The sequence below is a fragment of the Terrapene carolina genome, unplaced genomic scaffold, assembly GCF_002925995.2.
Source record: "Terrapene carolina triunguis isolate 2854851 unplaced genomic scaffold, T_m_triunguis-2.0 Scaffold66, whole genome shotgun sequence".
NCBI classification, from domain to species: Eukaryota; Metazoa; Chordata; order Testudines; family Emydidae; genus Terrapene; species Terrapene triunguis.
This window is the reverse complement of record NW_020664417.1, coordinates 186,832-208,230: the sequence shown is the minus strand read 5'-3', so window position 1 is coordinate 208,230 and position 21,399 is coordinate 186,832. Positions and strand designations below refer to the sequence as shown.

General features: G+C 41.8%; 1 protein-coding gene across 1 annotated transcript in view; it reads left to right on the top strand.

Moving 5' to 3' along the window:
* Nucleotides 1-21,399, top strand: part of CAMK2D (calcium/calmodulin dependent protein kinase II delta) — a gene marked incomplete at its 3' end in the record, with an annotated part of 242,535 nt that overhangs the window by 37,706 nt on the left and 183,430 nt on the right. The window lies entirely within an intron of this gene.

The following is a 21,399-nucleotide window of genomic DNA, read 5'->3' as shown; positions in this document are numbered from 1 at the left end:
CCAGCAGAGCCCACTACATTGTTTGGGCCAGAAACAAGGGTGATGTGATGATTGTTAATCTCACAGCCTCTGCTAGGAGGGCTTTTAAAGAGTTTAAAACTTTTCCCTTCTTGCATTTTCCCTGGGGAAGGTGGCACCTTGTGTATGAATCTCCTCATGGGGTTAGCTGCCTCCAGTAGCACACAGGGGTGCAAATTTTGTCTCCTCTGCACTTGTGGGGGTTGACTGAAGCCCATAATATTTAAAAAGCACTTTGAAATGAAGGGCCCTACATTAGACACTATTATCAGTAATAATTGGTTGTGATTATCTGCGCGTTAATCTCCAAGAGAGACCCTATAACTCATTCATTATTGCCTAAATATCTTCTGTCCTTACGATTCTGAACCTTTAAAGCCTGGAACAGTCTCTAGTCAATCATTTTTATAAGCAAAAAGTTATTTTCTATTTATAGTGACAAACAGAATCTGTAACCTAGAGAACATTGTGATTTGGGAAGGTTATAAGAGGAAATCAAAGACACTCTGCCTGTCCCATTTCATCAAATTCATGTCCCTGTATATGAATATACATACATACATACATACATACATACATACATACATACATACATGTGGGCTCCTTCCCAACCAAATCCACGGTATCCTTAATAACTCAGGCTGGACCCTTACTTCTCTCACTGTGGTCTTCAACTACTGTCTTTGGGTGCTTTTGTGTTTTTAACATCTCCTTTTACTCTTCTTAAAAACCTATTTCTCTCTTGCTATTTTAACATGGTTTTAGAACATTTCAAAATTAATCACAAGCTCTGTCCCTCATGCACGTCTCCTGGAACTGAGATGTACAGGAGGAACATCCTTGGGTGCTGGATGAGAAAGAACTTCTCCCCCTGGACTCTGGCATGGAGAAGCATCAGAGCTGCCTTGCAGCTATTGTATCTCCTTCTCAAAGCTGGGGGAGTAGCTAATGGTTCCATATTGTTTCAAGCCCCAGTGCAAAATCATACTGATTTTATGCAGTCAGAGCCCTCCATGAATGCAAGAGTCTGATGGGAGACAGAGTTTGCTATTGTGTCTTGTGTATTTGATACATGTATCCTCTGGGAAATGTTTGCTATCTTTGAAACATTTGTGTAATGGTGGTTGTTTGAAAGCAAACCACTTTCTAAAAGAAAATACAAAACACAAACTAATCAACCCAAACAACTCTCTGGTTACGGGAAATGTCCCCTTTTAAGAAACCAGTCAGATTACCAAATCATTTACTGTTTGCTTTGTTGTTATAGCATGTTAGTCTCAGTACATTACAGTGATAAGGTGGGTGAGAAGAAGAGCTCTGTGTAAGCTCAAAAGCTTGTCTCTTTCATTAACACCAAAACAAGTTGGTCCAATAAAAGATATTATCTCACTCACCTTGTCTTTCAAATCACTTAGATCAGTTTTCCAGGCTTTAGCTATTTATCCTTAATCAGATAATCTCCTTGATACAGCTTTTGTTCTGAAAGTAAATCTCCCTGGTGAAAGAGCAGTCCTCCTGGGTTAAAACTGTTAAAACTTAGTTTGATCTGGCTTCTCTAATATTGTAGCAAGACATATCTTTATTTTCCCTGATGGTACGTTTAGAAACCTCAGTGACAGGCACCTCTCTAACACATGCTGTTATACAGGGAAAAACTACTCATCTTAATTTTAACCATTGAAAAACCCTATAGGCATAGATAATACATATGTCCAAGTAACTGTCATTTAACTTCATATACATACACGTTTTTATTTTCTCCCTTGAAGATTAAGGTTGGCCCATTTAAATGGTCTGACCCCTTGGATGAGCAACATGTCTCAACATTAATAGTGTGCTATCACCAAAGGAATCTGGTTAGAGGGAATAGCCATGATCCTAAAGGGATTGGGAAACAATGGTAACTTTTTCTGAATGAAAGGTGAATACAAGGTAAATAATCTCAAACCTGCTGTGTCCTTAAAAGGATAGATTCAGAAATCAGTTCAGAATCTGTCAAACAGCTTTTTTTTTTTTTTTTTTTTTTTTAAAGGAAGGGGCCCAATTATTGCAGTTGAAATCCTTTCTGTAGTTAAAATAAATTTGCACAAAATACAGCAAACTTATATACCGTAAAATGCAAATATTTCAGTTTAAGTATATTTCTCCTCTCTGATAGACAGGAACAAGTGTTCTGCATTTTCACTTGTATTGTGTTTGGGGTTAATACTGGTCATTAACCAGTAGGCTAGGCTTGTGATGTTAGCTCTGAGTTGTGGTATTGAATTATTTGTACCTAATTTGAATCCTAGATGCTCAAAATACAGGAAAAAAGTTCTATGAACATAGGCCCAACTATCCTCCTGCAGCTATATATAAGCAGAAGTCTGCAATCTTGTCACTATCTTTAAGCAGTTAATGATCAATTCTGCAGCAATTAATGATGTAGAGATTTCAGACATTGAAATGACTCTGTAGAGTAAGTACAATTATTGATTTTAATTCCTTTTAATTGGTTGTGGGTTGAGTGAGGAAGAAGAGGGTCATCACATATTTTTGCTCTGCCCAAATACAACTCTAGGACTAAAGAGGAAATGTTAGTAAATTGCACTGAAAGTAATGGAGGAATATGGGGTTTATTTGTTTTTGTATTTTGTTAGGTCATATGTCTTCAAAACATTGTAAGGTTTAGATCTAGTTCAAACAAAAATATAAACCTGTAGTGCATAAATGAGAAAAACTTTAAATGCTTATAACTGAAAAACTGCTAAAATAAATTACTTCAAACAAGTCTTGATCACAAACAGATCTGCAAGACTAGGTATATCTGCATCAGGTCAACTCAGTTGTTGAGTTCTGTGTGTGCAAAATTCTTGCCAGGGGACTTTGTCTTCTGTACCAACAACGAGGAGTCCAGTGGCACCTTAAAGACTAACAGGTTTATTTGGGCATAAGCTTTCGTGGGTGAAAAACCCACATCTTCCCACAAAAGCTTATGCCCAAATAAATCTGCTAGTCTTTAAGGTGTCACCGGACTCCTTGTTGTTTTTGTGGATACAGACTAACATGGCTATCCCATGATACTTGACACCATGCAAGGCACTCAGTCTTCTGAGGGTTGTTTTTTTTTTCCAGCCTAAAAAAGGATTTTGCTGGACAAGGTTTATGAAGAAGGATATTATAAAAGAAGTGGAAAGTTGACCTTAACTACTACAGTTGGTACCATTTCTGCTTTGAAAAAAAAAGTGTGTATATAATATATATTTTAATGGACACTACACCAGTGGAAGTGAATTGCAAAGGAATGTTCTACAAAGAGTTAAACTAAAATTGTCACTGACCAATCTCCAGTGTTCTACTAGTTACATGAAGTCATGCTGAGAATAGATATGAATACTTGAAAAAACTGAAGAATGATGAAACCCTCTGGCTGGTGGGAAGGGTGATATATGTAGAAAAACAATAGGGTCTGGTTTTGTTTCTGTTTTCAGCTTTTCAGAATGGTTTAATTGCTTTTCATTTTCACTGTTCTTAAACATTCAGAAAAGTAGATGTTTATGAGAAAGCAACACATGAACTGATGATTTTATGTAGAGAATTGTGCCTGCAGTAAGTTTAACTCAGTAATGCAGTTAAATGGCTCTGGCTGTGGACTCTGATTAGGCACAGCAAAATTTAATGTATAATTTGCATCACCTTAACTGACTGCCTCTTGGAGTTTCAAATATTGACATAAGCACTGTGCATAGATTATCAAAGTTAAATAAAACCCAGAAGTAGATTCTAATTGTGAAACTGCAGTAATTATTGTATAAAATGTCTTCTCTCAGTTTAACATTTAAAAAAATGTTCCTCGTCTGCCTCTCTAACACTCATTCTGCCTTTCTCAAATCACATTTTCTGGAGTCTTGTAACTTGCATAAACTTCACTTGGAGTCTGACATTTGTAACCTTTGGGCAGGCTGATTCATCAAACACATCAAAGTGTGATTAAATGATGCAGATTCCAGTCTGCCAATTCCTTGATTTGTGTCATGTCATTATTTTGATCTGTTGCTGAGTTGTGATTCACTGTTGTGACCCAGCATCTCAAAACTCAATGTAATGTGTAGTAAGGGCCTGACTTCCAAAGTTAGGCATGTGCAAACAGATGCATGCAATTGTATGTACCTCACTTGGAGAATCTGATCCTGCTATGTCATTCACATTTTAAAATGATTCCTCTGTAGAATTCCATGGTACAGAACACTGCTTGAGTTTCTGCATTTAGCACTTCTCCAGGAGTACTGGCAGTAGCAGAATGAGACATTCTGTGATAGAGTGACCAACTCTAGTGTATTTCACTCTTCTCTGCCAGCACATCTGGGAAAATCTCTGTGTTGGAGTTCAAGCATGAATTGTGATCAACTGCTGGTACTATACCATGTATGTGATGGGTTTGCCAGAAAGGGAAGGAGTTTTGCAGACGTGTTTTCCTAGTGCATCAGCATTCAGGACCAATCTCAATACATGGCTGCAGTGTCAACAAGGGCATCGAGTGCTTAGCCTCACACTGGGAAGTATTTCACATCACTGACTAGTGACTTCATATGGCCAACTGGAAGAGAAACATACAATTTGGTGAAAGCTATGTCCATCCCTTCTCAGCTGGAGGGGACAAAAATAGAGACCTGGTTCAGGCTTGATTAAAAGCGTGGCTCTGCATGTCAGTGCTCATCTCAACTTTCAATCTTTAAAGAAAATGTAAATTTCCACCCCTTTAAATGGGTAACGTTGGCTTCAAACTTTTAAGGGATATTCTGGGTTCAAATTCATTATGATGTTTCTTCTTAAAAGTGACCTATTATTAACAGTCCCTGCCATTCTCATCCAAAACATGCAGGTTAACATTTTCAAAAGTGACTGAAGTGTGTAGCAGCTGAAATCCCATTGACTCAGTCCCATTCAGCTCTGCCCCACAGGGAGCAGAATCATTAAGTAAGTTCCAAGACTCCAAAAAATGTGATTTGAGAAAGGCAGAATGAGCGTTAGAGAGGCAGACGAGTACATCTCTCGGCCTGCGCCACTTCCAGCAGCTCCCATTGGCCTGGAGCAGCGAACCGCGGAACACTGGGAGCCGTGATCGGCCGAACCTGCGAACGCGGCAGGTAAACAAACCGGCCCGGCCCGCCAGGGGCTTTCCCTGCACAAGCGGCCGAACAAGTTTGGGAACCACTTATCTAGACCATCCATGCCAACCTGCTTTTAAAAATCTCCAATGATGGAGATTCCACAACCTCCCTAGGCAATTTATTCCAGTGCTTAACTACCCTGGAAGGAAGCTTTTCCTAATGTCCAACCTAAACCACCTTACTGCAATTTAAGCCCATTGCTTGTTGTCCTATCCTCACAGGTTAAGGAGAACAATTTTTCTCCCTCCTCATTGTAAGAACCTTTTATGTGCTTGAAAACTGTTATAGTGTCCCCTCTCAGTCTTCTCTTCTCCAGACTAAGATATGTAATTGCAAGAAATATTTCAGTATATGCTATCTACCTGAAGACACAGATAATTTCTACTAATTTTTTAGCTTATTGAAGCTTTCCTTTGAAAGATTCAATGAATGGAAGGGTAGTTTAGGTAGAACTTGTTAAAAAATACAAAAATGGTTAATAAAATCATCTTGAACTAATATTCTGGAAGTTTCCCTTTGGAAACTTATTGTTTAGTTGTTTGTTTTGCTGTAGCATGTTGCATAGACAAATTCTCTGGTTTTATACCCCCTGTGGGACTCATTTAGCAGTGCAGACTAAGGCCTTGGCTATACTTGGCAATTCACAGCGCTGTCGTGGCAGCGCTGTGAAGCGTGAGTGTAGTCGCGCTGCCAGCGCTGCGAGAGCTCTCGCTGTAAGTACTCCACCTCTCCGAGGGGAGTAGCTTGCAGCACTGCGAGCGAGCGTGCAGCGCTGCAGGCGCTGATTACACTGGTGCTTTACAGCGCTGCACTCGCTGCGCTCGGGGGGGGGGCGTTTTCACACCCCTGAGTGCAGCAAGTTGCAGCGCTGTACAGCGCCAGTGTAGCCAAGGCCTAAGTTGGAAAAGATTGTTCAGCACTGCACTGAGGACTGGCAAACCAAGACAACCCGCGTTGCTAAAACTGGAAAGCTTTCTGTGCTAGCTGATGAAAACTGAATGATATTGGTTTGCTCAGTCCAGCTAAGCTGATTTATTGAAATTCCTAAATGTAGGCTCTAAGTTGTACTTTCTTTCGACTAGTCCTCAAAGTCTAACACTATATAATGCAACAGATCTCCTCTCTTAGAAGCTGTGTGAGTTTTTAACCTTTCATGGCAAATGGTCTTTACATGAACTCTTATGACTGTGAAGATTAGGGTTTTAACAACAAAGTATAAAATACACTTCTACCCCGATATAATGCGACCCGATATAACACGAATTCGGATATAACGCGGTAAAACAGTGCTCCGGGGTGGCGGGGTTGCGCACTCCGGTGGATCAAAGCAAGTTCGATATAACGCGGTTTCACCTATAACGCGGTAAGATTTTTTTGGCTCCCGAGGACAGCGTTATATCGAGGTAGAGGAGTATGTAGCATTACCTTTTAGTGTCTAGGAGCACCCTATTGACAAAAGTCCTTGCAAGTGGATGAGGTTTTTTTTTTTTAAAGTGAGTGTAGGTTAGGGTTACCATATTTCAACAATCAAAAAAGAGGACACGGGGTGCCGCCCTAGCCCCGCCCCCTCCCACTTCCCGCCCCCCTCAGAATCCCCCTACCCCCTACCTGTCCCCCCCACCCTAACTGCCTCCAGGACCCCACCCCCTATCTAAGTGTCCCTGCTCCCGTCCCCTGACTGCCCCAACTGCTCTCTACACCCCCTTCTCCTGACAGCCCTCCCAGAACCCCCAACCAATCTAACCCCCCGTTCCCTGTCCCTTGCCTGCCCCCCCCCACCAGGCCGAGGGAGAGCTGCGGGCTCCACGTGCAGCCAAACAAATAAGGCGCTGCTCTGCAGGGGAGGAGGGAGCGGGGGAGGGGGAGGGACTCTGGCTGCTAGAGGCCCCAGTGGCTGCGAGCGGCTGTCAGTCAGGCACAGCCGTCCAATCAGCCACACCGCACTCTGCATGAGGGGAAGGGGGAAATCCCGGACATTTCTACCTTATTAGAAATCCCACCCGGATGGCCATTTAAAGCTAAAAAAGCCGGACATGTCCGGGGAAACCCAGACGGATGGTAACCCTAGTGTAGGTGAAATGGAAACTAAATATAAAGTGCCATTGTAGCACGACAATAACCAACATCCCCCCCCCCCCCGCGCTTTATTTTTAGGCCAGTAAGTATCTCTTTGACTTATGCCACTTTACAAGTAATATGGAGCAATGATAAGCAATGAGCCAAGCAGCCTTTCCTGAGATGCAGCAGGCCTTGAATTTTCTAGTATATTGGATTAACATGTTAGCACTCTGGGTGTTTAAATCTTTAAAGTTGCCTGTGTTTTGGTGCCTGCAACAGAGCCATTGACTTCATGGTACATGTCTACTGCTGTCATTGTTCTGTTTTAAAATGCATTTAAACAGGAAGGTGTTTTCCAGAGTCAAACCCATGTTACCTTTCCTTTTACCAGAATAGTTATCCGTAATACCTGCAGGTCTGCTTGACATGTGGTCATAAATGTGCTTAATTTTGCGGATGATAATTTTATGAACACATCTAATTATTATTATTACTACTTTGGGTGTGGGAATGGTTTAGAGGTCATGTGGTTTATGCAGCATTAGTTTTCTGTGTAGTTATAATCACAAAGGGAGACTGATAACTCCGACTTGCTCTATCTGTATAGTGAATGTTTTGTTGTCTTGTTCCTCTGTTGGAAAAAAATTGACTATTGTCAGCACTGCAGATCCAATAGCTATGGAGCTATTCTCTGTCTTGACAGATTAGCTAGCCAAGTTTTAGTAGTAGATTCTTTATTGCTCGTAGTGACGAGCAAGACAGATACCGCTTGACATGTAGATCTCAGGTTGAGTTTGTGGGGCAGTCTATTAGATAAAAACGTATTTTTACTTGTAAACTGAACAAATTTGATATAGCAATCAGAGTCACAGTCAGCCTGGAAACCTTGGTACAAGGTCACCTTTTCGGTATAAATTCACTTCAAGTAGATGTGTGGTATCTGCCGTATGGTCTAATGCTTAGAACATTGGACTGGAGCCCTGGGTTGTTTTCTCCACTCTGCCACTGGCCTGCTAAGTGAGCTTGGGCAAATCACTTGACCTCTCTGTGCTGCAGTTTTACAAATGGGGATAATGATACTGACCTTTTTTATAAAGCACTTAGAAATCTACATATGCAAAGAGCTATATAAGAGCTAGGAATTATTTATTATTATTAATAACAAAGGAAGTCTGTACTCAACTGTTTTTGTTGTTTGTTTTTTGGAGCAGAGGAAGTGGTAGTTACTCTTGAAAGCATGCATACTGATTTTTATGGTAGCTTAACAAATAACTGAAGTGACATAAAATCTAGGCTACTTAACCCTCCACCCCCTCCACTCTTCCTCCTGGTGCTGTAGTTTAATTCATACCACCAGTATTTTCAGTGATAATGCAGATTATTAGGTACAAGAATTCCAAAGTGTTATCTATAAGGGTGTGCTCCTGTAATGTTGTAATCTGAAAACTTCTGGTAATTAGTATGGAATAAAAGCTGTTTAAAGGCGCAGCTCTGCTAATAAATCTTAAAGCTCTGTGTGTGTATGTGTACCTGGATTTATCTTCTATAAGACAGTGCAGTACAGTGTTCAAGTGTCTCTTCTACGGATATACATTGTTCATCCTACGGCAGTGAAATGGGCTGAATCCAGCTCATTCGTATTTAATTTTTAGTTTTCCATGTGGTAGTCACATGCTGGATCCTTTTACAAATGTAGAGGAGAGATTTTTAGTGGCACAAGTGGGCTGTAAGCCCACATTGTGTTTCAGTGGTAGTCAGGTACCCGACTGCTCTTTGTGACTTTGAAATCTCACTCATAATCCCTAACCTGTGAGAGATCTCTGAAAATGCAAAATCTCCCACTGCAATCAAGAATTCTCTTATCTGTCCAGGTCAGAGATTCTGAGCATCCTGGCAGTATTTTCATACTTTGTTTTGAGAGACTGAAGTTGTCTAAACAACAACTTTTTTTTCAAGAACTATAGAAATAGCTCTTCTCTTCTCTTGAATATTTTTGCAACTAAATTATGTATGGCCCCATATGTCACAATAATATTCAACTTCTCTTAAGAAAAAATAGACTGTGCACACAAAAAGAATAAAGTCAGTTTGGTTACAAATAAATAATATGGCAACATGTTGTCACAATGGAAATGTGTGAACTTCCTGTTTTTGTAGTTAAAATCAACTGACTGTAGTATTTACACCTGTGTGTTTAGAATTGGTTTCACTATGAAACTGCAGTGAGTTTTAGTGGCCATCTCAAAGGGCTTTTTTGTGTAGTTCCTCTTCTGTATGTGGCAGCACACTTTGCAACAGGCACAGAAAACTATTTCACTGGACAGTGATATAAATAGAACAGTGCTGCTGAAAGTCCCTTTGAAAACATTTTTGATGTGCCTCTTTTTCTGTGATGAAGAAGCTTTAAGGTTTTGCTCATAAGGTGAAAATAGCTAGACATTTTGCATGCTGGGATAGTTTCACTGTGATTCTGTCAAGTGGTCACAGTGTGATGGGAAATCTGGTTGCTAGACAACAGGTAGCAGGGTGGATGACTGACTGCTGCCATTGCTACTTTTCCCTTAGCTTTAACATAGTGTCCATGGGAGACCTCCACAGTGCTGCAATCCTATTTACTTAGAATTCATTAGCTTACGATACTTAAAAATAAGTAGATTCACAGCCTGATTCACCTCTGTGTCTGACTCATAGACTTGAATTAATCCTCGTTGCTTATAAGGGCGGCCAGCAGGTCCCTCAGCCTGCGTCGCTTCCTGCAGCCCCCATTGGCCTGGAGCGGTGAACCGCGGCCAGTGGGAGCCGCGATCGGCCGAACCTGTGGATGCGGCAGGTAAACAAACCGGCCCAGCCTGCCAGGGGCTTTCCCTGAACAAGCGGCGGCCCAAGTTTGAGAACCACTGTCCTGGAGTATCTTCTTGAATTGGGGCCTTTAAAAGTAGAAACTGAAAATAACACTGCAGAAAGAGCAAAACATTTTACCCAAAGCTGAAAGTATCACACAGTACATCACCACAAATCTCCTCCTCCCCTTGCACACTCCAGTTTTAAAGTCTTAGAGAAGCTTGGCAGGCTCTTATTACTTCATGGAAAAAGAGATCCGTGTGTATTCCTTGTTGACTAGTGAAACATCCTCACCGTAACATGTCTTTAAGGCTGGCGGTCCTCTGCTGGAGTCACTTGTTCCTGATCTGTTATCTTGGGATAGCCACCACTGGTGGCTACTCACTGCAAAGATTTCACAAACAAGCCTTAGCTCAGATAAATGTTCATCAAATGTGTTTGCCAAAGGATTTCTAATAAGGAACAATTTGTAAACAACTTGAGACCAAATAGTAGGGTTAACCTCAAATAAATTGTCTGCAAAGACTAGCACATCTAGCTCTAATGCACTGGATATATCAGAGTCTTGGTATCAGACCAGCAGCCTATGAATAGGCCTGTTAATAATTATGCAGGATAATATAAGGTTGAAATATAGCTATTTGTTCTATTTGTTTATGCTCCAGAATTAGATATTTAATTAGAGTGCTGTCAAATTCCAGCCAGAGGCTTCAGTAGATTTTCATAGTGCTGGTGAAAGAGTGTACAGATCTAGGAGGAGATTTGGATTTTTCTCTCTTCTTTAGTATCCTATCCCTTTGCCTCTTTGTTTTGTCTCTTCCTTGCCCTCCCTTCTCTTCTGGTAATGTGGCTGTGGTCAGCCCACTCCTCTCCTTCCAGTCAGTTCAATCATCTGCATTCTTTGCTGTGTGGCGCATGTGTCCCAGTCAAGGGGGTGAGATCTGAGGTCTACACTGGCAGGGGGTGGGGGGTGGGAATCGATCTAAGTTACGCAACTTAAGTCGACGTACTTAGATCTACTTACTGCAGTGTCTTCACTATGGTGAGTTGACTGCTGCCGCTCCCCATCGACTCTGCCTGCGCCTCTTGCCGAGCTGGAGTACAGGAGTCGACGGGAGAGCGCTTGGGGATCGATTTATCATGTCTAGACTAGATGCAATAAATCGATCCCTGCTGGATCGATTGCTGCCCGCCGATCCGGCTAGTAGTGAAGACACACCCTAAGTAAGGGATTTTCACATATGAGAGACGTTTCCCTTGCTGTCTGTCAGTGCTTATCCCCCATACTCTGGCCATATGTTTCAGAATTGAGGGAGGGAAAGGAACAGACTAGCAGAATGGTCTGAACCAGTAATGAGGGCAGGAAGCTGCAAAGAGGCTGGTAATGAACCGGGTCCATAGTCCTAAATCTTTGTTTCAGGCAGTCTTGGCGGACATTAGCACTACACTTGTATGTGAGAGGACTGGAGGTCATGGCCAGGCACTGAAGGGAAACCAATGTCAATCTATTATGTTCTGTAAAAGGCTTTGTTCCTCATTTAAAAGAACAAATACTCTTGTTAGACACACACAGCAGCCACTAGCTGTTGTTTTTCAACTATATAAAGCAGTGAGCCTGAATGGGTAGTGAATTTAATTAGTATTTGTCAGTAACTCTTGCTCTGATAGCATGGAAAATTGATTTAAAGTAACAGAAGACATGAATGTGGTCCGAATCTGTCATCTGAGTAAGGTTTATGAAGGTATCAACTCTGCCACACCAAAAACATGGTCCTGAAAAGCTACATCCAGGAGTGGGCAGCACCGGAGGTTTAGAGCGAAGAGAGTTTTTAATTTTTTTTCTTCCAGTTTTGCTTTACATTCTGCGGTAGTTATATTAGAGGCATTGGGTTTGCATTTGTGTTTTGTCTTTCTCCATGTGAGTGTTCCATTTCATTTTTTTTTAGTTTATTCATTTATACTAATGGCATTTGGATGCTTATCTTCAGATAGCAAAGCAGGAATATTGTATATTTATAACTCTCTCTCTGGGGATTTACATCTATGGAAAAATTACATGTGCATGAAAATAAGACTTTGAGGCTTAACTAAATGCTCCTTCTGTCATAATGGTGAACCACCTGACCATCTTCAAATAGTGTCTTTTCTTACTGGTTACAGCCAGCTCTATAGCCCCCCATCCTGCAAAGAAAACCACATGGGTGCAGGCTCCACCCACAGAGTTCTCACTGCAGAGCTGGGGGTCTTTGTATACTCCTCAGGGCAGGGACCATATCTTTCTACATTTCTCCACTGCAACTTTTAAAGAAAACCTAACAAAATATTGCTTGTAACCATCCAATTAAAAATAAAGAGTAAGGAAGAGATTTTACGTGGGATTTTACCATGTAAGAAAAGTAAAGGCAAAGTGTATTTTAATGTGTTTTGTAAGCACTAGGTTAGGCTATAAAATACGGGGATGTTTGACAGTGTTGTTGACGCTTAATTGACTTTTAGAAGCAGCTCAATTTCTGGCTCTCTTTAACTAGATCCTGTGAAAGAAAAGGCAGCAAAACAGCTAATTTTTAATGGCCCTTTCAGTATAAGGTGTACGTACTATCTCAGGAAACACTTTGTGGTACTGAACTGTCTTTTGGCAATAGATATAGATACTGTTATGGCAAAAGCCAGAATGTAGGATATCAGAGTAAATTTGAATTAGACCTGAAAGTAGTAATAGAGCCAAGTTTCTGTACCATGACTCATAATTTACAAGCTGTGGATCAAATACTTCAGTGACAGTTCTCCCAGAGCAATGACTGAAGTCAGAAGCAAGTTTTTTTTGCCAGAATAACAACTGCAGAGTTTGGCTCAGTATTTTTATGGTTGAGTCTCCAGTTAGGTTTACTCTATGAGTTGGTCTGCATTCTTTGTGTAAAGATCTTGTTTTGAAGGATGGCTGTTTCTTCTGTCAAAATGCAAATTCAGACAGATGCATACTTTAGTGGCTAGTGTGGTAGAAGAGAGAATTGTTTTATTAAATGTTTACTGTAGCAAACAAGACTCTGGAAATATAACATGTTTCCAGGTCATATCAGATACTCTCTACTTATCTTTTCATTACAGTTTTATTTAAATAAATACATATCTAAAATGTGCTCTATGACATAGTATGTATAGTTCAGGGGGAAGGAGCACAGTTATTAATATGTATAAACTTAACATCAGTACAATTTTATTAATAAGATTTTAAGCACATAGAATTCAGGAAATTCACAGTAACACTTTCCACAGACAGTAACTAAGCCCCCTTGTAAAGTAGATTCTCTCTTGCTTTATGTGGTGCTGGAATGGGAGGGTTGTGTGAAGGAGCGGATTACTGCTCCCTAACTCTTGAGAGCTGCTTCAGCCCTGACATGCGTTAGAGTTGCTGCCAGTCACACAGATTTGTTGTAGTGTGTTGGAGATCTGTTTTGCTATTTCCCCACCCCTTGATACCAGTCACTATGCTCTTTATGCTGGGATTAGACCTGGGTCTGGCACAGCTGGAACAGCACTGAATTCCCTTCCATCAGGAGAATTCTCTGCTTGTAATTTGCTGCCAGAATCCATCTCCTTTATGCCACAGAAGTGGCTTGTAGGGGGTGGATTCCAGAAGAGAATCTAGCTCATTCTACAGGAGTGTTTGATATTACTATGTGGCATTCACTCTAATGCCTTAATATATTCTGACCCAACTTCAAAATTTGGAAGTTATATGCTGACCGTACCAATCTTCAGGAATAATCTAGTTTACCTGGCTGCCCCCTAGTTGGGACCAGCAAAGACCCAAGAGAAAGCAGGTAGCTCATGCAAATACATTCCCAGTTCCATGCACCTGATCTCTGTGGATTCAATTCCATGTGCTGATCATGAGGGGTTACTATTTTCCATGTGCTGCAGTTGTCTAAAGACCAGCCTCTTTGACAGAGAAAGGAGGCTTGGTGATTGGAAGCTCAGGCAGAGTCCCTAGCCTAGAGCTACATGTAGTGGAAGATTACAGGCTCTCTTGCCCTTAACCCTGATTCTGATTGCCTTGGCAATGAAACTCTTTAAGCTTTCTTGCTAGTTGACAACTAGGCTTCCTTGTCTTTATAGTTTATCTAAGTTTGTAGAAAGTAGCATGAGGCATGACTTCAAATTGTTATACATTTGTTTGGAAAGCTGATGGCACTGGTTCTCATGAAATTGTTGTTCATGGTAGATTCAAAATGCATTTAAAACACCTCAAATCATTTTTTAATTATCAGAGTAGAAAAGGGACATAAAAAACATTTCCTAAGGTGTTGGGTTTCAGAGGGGTAGCCGTGTTAGTCTGTATCAGCAAAAACAATGGGAAGTCCTTGTGGCACCTTAGAGACTAACAAATTTATTGGGACATAAGCTTTCATGGGCTAGAACTACTTCATCAGATGCATGGAGTGAAAAATACAGTAAGCAGTATATATATTACAGCACATGAAAAGATGAGAGTTGCCTTACCAAGTGGGTAACCCCTTTATAGAGCAGGAAGTAAGAGGCTATTGTGCCCTTATCTATAAGTGGGAAGGTGTTACATTGATTCTGCTGCCCTTTGAGGTGGCAAATGAAGAATTTGGTTCACTGTCAATTCAGAGACTTTTAGCCGTTTTCGCCTTAGTGAAGGGTTTTCCACTCACTATTTATTTATTATTTTGCTGAAATGTAAGTTACTAAGGTTTGGGCTATTGGAATTCAGTCTTCAATGCTGATCCCAGCATTTTCATTGTTCTGACCTGCAAAATCCCAACTGTGGACGTGTTTGGTTGGTATATCCCTTTGACAATCAACCACAGCAATGTTTGGAACATCAGCCATGGGACATGCAGATCTTTGGCAGAGTGCAAGCAACATTTATGCTTCTTCCCAGCAGCATGCTGGAGTTGGAATTTCTGGTCAGGAAGAAAGATCACCCATACATTTTCTACTCCTGAGGGCATTCTGTACCAAAAAATTAAAAATTCTGCACACAATATTTTAAAATTCTGCAAATTTTATTTTTCAAATAAATGTGGAGACTCCAGCATGACATTGGGAGCACAGGCCACTGGCTGCACAGATGTGGGAGATCACTGTGCAGCTTCCCCTGGGACACGGACTCAGTGGTGGGGCTGCACCCAACCGTGACACAGCACAAGGACCGGGCCTGCCCCAGAAACACCCCAGAGCCCTGCCACTCTGTGCCAGGTGCACCAGGTGTGGGCAGGCAGGCTCAACAATGCAGGATCCTAGTGTGGAGGGGCTCTGTTTTGTGCAATCTGAGTGTGGGTGGCTCAGTGGGGGATCTGGTGTGGGGGGATCTGGATTCACAGGAGCTTGTTGGGGGGTTCTGGATGCACTGGTAATGGGACTTTGCGGGGTGGGGGAGGTCCAGGTGAAGGTGGTTGGGGCTCAGCAGGGGAGGGGAGGGGGTCTAGGTGTGGGAGGGCTAGAGCTCGGCAGGGGGGTCTGGGAGGTTCAGTGTGGGGTTCCAGATGCTGGGGGAGTGGGTCTCAGTGGAATGGGGATCTGGATGCAGGTGTCTTGGGGTGGTCCAGTTGCGTGGGGAGTGGGGCTCAGCTGGAGGGTCTAGGTATGAGGGGGGTCTGAATGAATGGGGGGTTGGGTGGATGCGGGAGCAGCTCCCTGTACAGTGATCCCACCCCCTCCAGTTGAGAAGCGATGGGTGAAGGAAGCACAGCGGACGTGGTGGGGGAAGAGTTTGCAAAGCTTCCTACAGCCGGGGGAGAAATCTGGGGGTGGGTCTGACACTGCCCCAGATGCCGTGCAGGGGAAGAGGCAGTCGTGTCCTCCCCAACCCAGCCAGGACTAGCAACTGACCCCAGCGCAGGGTAGGAGCCACCAGACGGGTCTTCTCCAGTCCCGCCTCCTGCCCCACAGTGATTTACCTCTCTGCTGGCTGCCCTGGGCACTCGAAACATACTGCTGGGGAGGGTCGTAGGATCGCTCTTCTGGCTTCCCTTTGCTTCTCTGTCAGAAAGTCATTTCTCTGTGGGGGACAAAAATACTGCGCATGCGCAGCGGCACAGAATTCCCCCAGAAGTAATTTTATGCCTATTGATCAAGAACAGAGCAGCATTTAGCTGAAAGAAGATTTAATATCAATATCAAAAGACCAATTGTTTTCAAGTTCCTATAAGAGCATTTTAAACAATCGAGAAAACAAACCACAAAATAATTTGACAGTATTCATTTTTCATTTTCATTCAGTGACTGATCTTTTCAACACCCTGAGACACCCTTATTTTTAATACTACCATTAAATATAGAGACATGAGCTGCTTAGTAACTGTCTAATCCATCTGTGGCAGGAGTTCTCATCCCGAGGGTCACAAACAACTGCCTTTCCCAATTGCTTATCAGAAGTGTGGGGTCTTGGCCAGAAAAGAGGGGAGGTTCCGAGATAGTAGTGGTATGCAAAAGAGGTTTCAGCGTGGTAAAGTGTGAGAACCCCTGATCTATGTCAACCATAGAGTGTGAATCATCACAGTCTCTATGTAGGTATATAGTGTGGAACTATGGTCAAGTAACATTTTACATTGAATTTTAACTAATAAATTCAATTCAGTTCAGAGTTAAAGGTGAACTGTTCTTAACGGAATGAGCCCATTTAAGCCTCCAGTATTGCCATGGGATTTCCCAAACGGTAGGTGATTTGTACATACTGTAGGCATGCTGAAGTGTACTTTCTAACTCTTACATATTAGCTTAAAGTCTATCTCTGTTTCCTATCATTGTGGGGTTTTTGTTTTGTTTTTTCCTCTTGAGCTAGGCTTGAATAATGTTGTGTTTAAGTTTATGGTCAGGATCACTGTTTCCATCTTCATCTCCAAGAATGACTCCACACATTTGGCTTTTACCAACATTCCTTTGTGGCAATCATCAGATCTATTGGGTGGGATAAATCTGCTACAGAAAGTAAAAAGCAACTGATTATCTTATAAACTACTTTTCTTTCACAGCGTGCTTTCATGACAGATATGATCTTCTGAACAGCACAGGCAGCTGAAATAGGCTGCAGTGTGCCTCTCAAAGCTGCAAAATTGAAAGCATTCCAGCTGTGTCATAGATAATGAATGATATTGAAATATAGTTTTGTTTTGTTTTTTTCTTTTCTTTCAAATCTTGAAGAGCCATGCTGGGGTAAAGCAGAAACCGTCACACTCTGCTCTGTTAGTTTATAAAACTCTTTGCAGACCTGACTATAGAAATTTAAGAGGCAAAGCAAGAATCTTGCTATGTGCTTTTCCATACATGTAACCAGAATGCTTTTCCAGCTCTCACAGCTGTGTTATGTGTGCTACTGGATGTGAGTTCCTGGAATTAACTGAAAATTTTGTGGGCATGTATGGTATATGAGCAATGAATCTTTGCTCTCTGAGCTTAGTGTTACAATGCTACTTTCTCCATGGTTTTGTGCCAGAGATTTAATTAAATCTGGAGGCTAAGTTCTCTACCCCTCCATAAGCAGGGCAATTGCCGGGGGCTCCACGAAGCTAAGTTGCTTCGGCTTTAGCCCCTTGCGACAAGACTCTGGCTTCAGCTTTCTCCCCTGGGCCCCAGCAATCTAACATTCACCACCTCGGGCTGAAGCTGAAGCCCGAGCCCCAGTGCCTGGGGCTGAAGCCCTTGGGCTTTGGCTTCAGCCCCGAGCAGCGGATCTCGGACTTTGGCTTTCTGCTCTGGGTCCCAGCGAGTCTAACACCGCCCCTGTCAAACCCATAAAAACAAACTCGTAATCCACAGTTTGAGAACTGCTGATATAGTGTAGAGAGCAGCATAAACAAGTCATTGTCTATATGAAATCTTAATTTGTAATGACTTTGCTTGTGCTTTCTATATAGCCTGTTGTAAAACTAGGCAGATACCTAGATGACCCACTGGAAGACCTCTGGTTGAGAACCACTGGCCTAATGAATATTTTTACGGTAGCACAAAACTATTCAGAAACTACAGTATTTCTGTGAAATACCCTTTTTTATTTATGCAGCAGGTCCTGAGGAAAAAACATTATTGGTCAATTAGGATCTGATATTCAATGGAAGAAGGAATAGGCCCTAAAACACCATTTTTCTTTCATAAGTGTACCTGCATGTTTAACGTAGGCACTTTTTTTTCCAGTGTAATAATTCAGAGCAGAGAAACTCTTTCCCTTGATTAAGGATTCATCTCCTTTCTTTCGACCTTCATGATGCAAGATTCTGGAACAGAAATTGAACTTTGTGAGGTCTAGTGCCTGAATCCCAACTTTCTTCAATAAATAGGATTTGGCAGTATAAAAATACCTTACATTTATCTTTAACCAGAGCATTAAATATTCATTACTTAAAATAACGTCTTTGATCTTCTGAACCATTCATATTAGAATATACTTTTAGAAACGTAGTTAAGAATGTCTGTAAATAAAATCAGTGTTTTGAGTTTCATAAGTTGTAGTATGAGCCCCAGAATTGTCATCTGTTAAGCCAGTTAACTGCCTGTTTTCAAGTTGGCATGTTGTTTTTTAAGATTTTGAAATACTGTATAGTGGTTGTCTTTAAATCTTGCGTTTTACCTTTTCAGCTAGCTAACATTTTCAGTGTTTCATACATTTCCCTATACTTATATAGAGACTATTGCCTAGATGCTAAACATCTTATTACATACATATTATTACAACGGTAACTGAAAAGTAATTTTTCATATAATATTGCATATCAGTGTGTACTTCAGCTTTATTCCTGAAAGCCTCAGGACCAGAGAGCTGCATGTTGTTTTAAAAGACTGAATATATATTTAATCATAGATAAGAATTAGGGTCTGTCTATATGGTGGGGTAGCACACTTCACTGGGGTGTGATTATGCACTAGTGGGTTATGAATTAATTGGTCCATGTAGACCCTGCTGGTGAGCTTGAGGGCAATGCAGGCACTCACCCATTAAGGAGGGAGATGAAATGGGAGACTCAAAGATTCACAAATTCCAAGGCCAGAAGGGACCAGCACAGCCATCTAGTCCAACCCTACCCCGCAGGTGATGGAATTTCTCCCAGAAGCTGGATTAAAGAATTGGGTTTTCCATTGTCTCAATGAACAGAGAGACTAAGTGTATTGAAGAATGACATCTTTTCTTTTTTTTTTTTCTTTTTTTGGTGTTTTAGATTTTGTAATCTACTTCTACAAGTACATGTGCAGAATTAATGCATGCTAATTTAAATAACAAAATATTGATTGACCAATTCACTCAATCCATTGACTTCAGCCAGAACCTCTACAACTCAATGAAGAGTGCAACAATGGGCACCCTCTCTTAAAAAACTGCAGCAAATAAACACAGAAGCACAGCAGACCATTTCCTTAGGCAAAAGTTGTGCAAATAGATGGCACTTGTAATGTGTCTGGAAGGTCAGCAAACTCAGAGTAGGTTGTACCAGTGAGAGAGCAAATGTCAGGTTCAAGGAACCTCCTTTCAGAATGACCTGCCGTCAGCCCTGGGTTATTTATTATTATTTGCAATATCATAGCTCCCAGTTATGGGTCTGGATCCCACTGTGCTGGGTGCTGTACAAACATAGAACAAAAAGACAGTCCAGGGCCCGAGGAACTTAGAATCCAAATATAAGACAAGAGACAACAGACAGATATACACAGACAGATGGGAGAAATACAGGGAAAAAATAGGTATGTCTGCACTTTGAGCCAAAGGTAGTTTGAGGAGACATACCCATGCTAGCTCTCATTGAACTAGGATGCTAAAAATAGAGTGTAGCCTGTGGCAGCATGAGCAGTGGGAGGAGCTAGTTGCCCTAAATACGATCCAGTCTTTCCGCCATTCACATTGCCGTGGTTGCTGGTTTTAGCTCTCTAGCTCACTCAGAGCTAGCACTATATTCCTCAAGCTGTGATTTATGCGTCCAACTCAAAGTGTAGACATACCCAAAGGAAGCAGCATTGGTCAGCATGACAGGCTGTGGTCTCAGCACAGCAGCAGCCTAACCATTGTTAAGTTTATAGTGGGCTTCACAAGAGAGGAGAATTTGAAGGGGAGATTTGAAGGAGGACAATGAGTTAGTTTTGACTGTTTTACTGGGGAGCTGTTACCTCAAGTGCCTGAGCTCATATCTGCTGTTGGGATAGGGCATGAGGAAAGTTAAGCACAGCGGGGTGGTCTCTGAAGTAGATAGGACCAAACCATTAAGGGCTTGTATGTTAAAATTAATAACTAGATATGTTTTAAAAGGTGAAATGGAAGCCAGTGCAGGCTCTGAAGCATGAGTGTTACAAGAAACACCACTAAGCAGCAGTTGTATTCTGCAATAGCAGAAGCTCTCAAGCATCGAATTAAAGAGCATTTCAGTAATTTAACCTAGAGGTTCACTGTGCATGAATAACTGTGACCTTTCTTCTCAGGAGAGGGCCTCACTGTTATCTCCTTGACAAACAGTCTTGGTAAAAAGCGACAAAGAGTCTGACAAAGTGGGTCACGAAAGCTTATGCTCCAAATACGTCTGTTAGTCTGTAAGGTGCCACAGGACTCTTTGTCACTTTTTACAGATCCAGACTAACACGGCTACCCCTCTGAGTCCTGGTAAAATGGACAAAGAATCCTCCAAAATTACCAATGTAGATGAGCAAATTGAACTGCTGAGAAACATGGACCAGGATTTGTTCTCCATATAGAAAAAAATGGCAGAGGATTTTAAACTATTTGAAAACTTAATCATGTATCAAGCTGCTTCTTATGACTAAGTCAGGAAGCAGTGTATCTCCTCCCTGCCCCCCAGTTGCTACCCCACATAAGAGGTTAATAAGTCTGCTACAGATGCCAGCTAAGGGACTTATTCTTTTTGTTCAAATGGTGGAGGCTCATTCTTTTAGATCAAGAGGTCCAAGGTTCAATTCCTTAAGGTGGACTGACTGTTAAAATAGAAAATCAGATGAAAGATACAGGAAGGTTTATCCAAGTAATAGAATATTAGGGTTGGAAGAGACCTCAGGAGGTCATCTAGTCCAATCCCCTGCTCAAAGCAGGACCAGGACCAGGATCAGCACCAACTAAATCATCCTAGCCAGGGCTTTGTCAAGCCGGGCCTTAAAAACCGCTAAGGATGGAGATTCCACCACTTCCCTAGGTAACCCGTTCCAGTGCTTCACCACCCTCCTAGTGAAATAGTGTTTCCTAATATCCAACCTAGACCTCCCCCACTGCAACTTGAGACCATAGGTTCTTGTTCTGTCATCTGCCACCACTGAGAACAGCCTAGCTCCATCCTCTTTGGAACCTCCCTTCAGGTAGTTGAAGGCTGCTATCAAATCC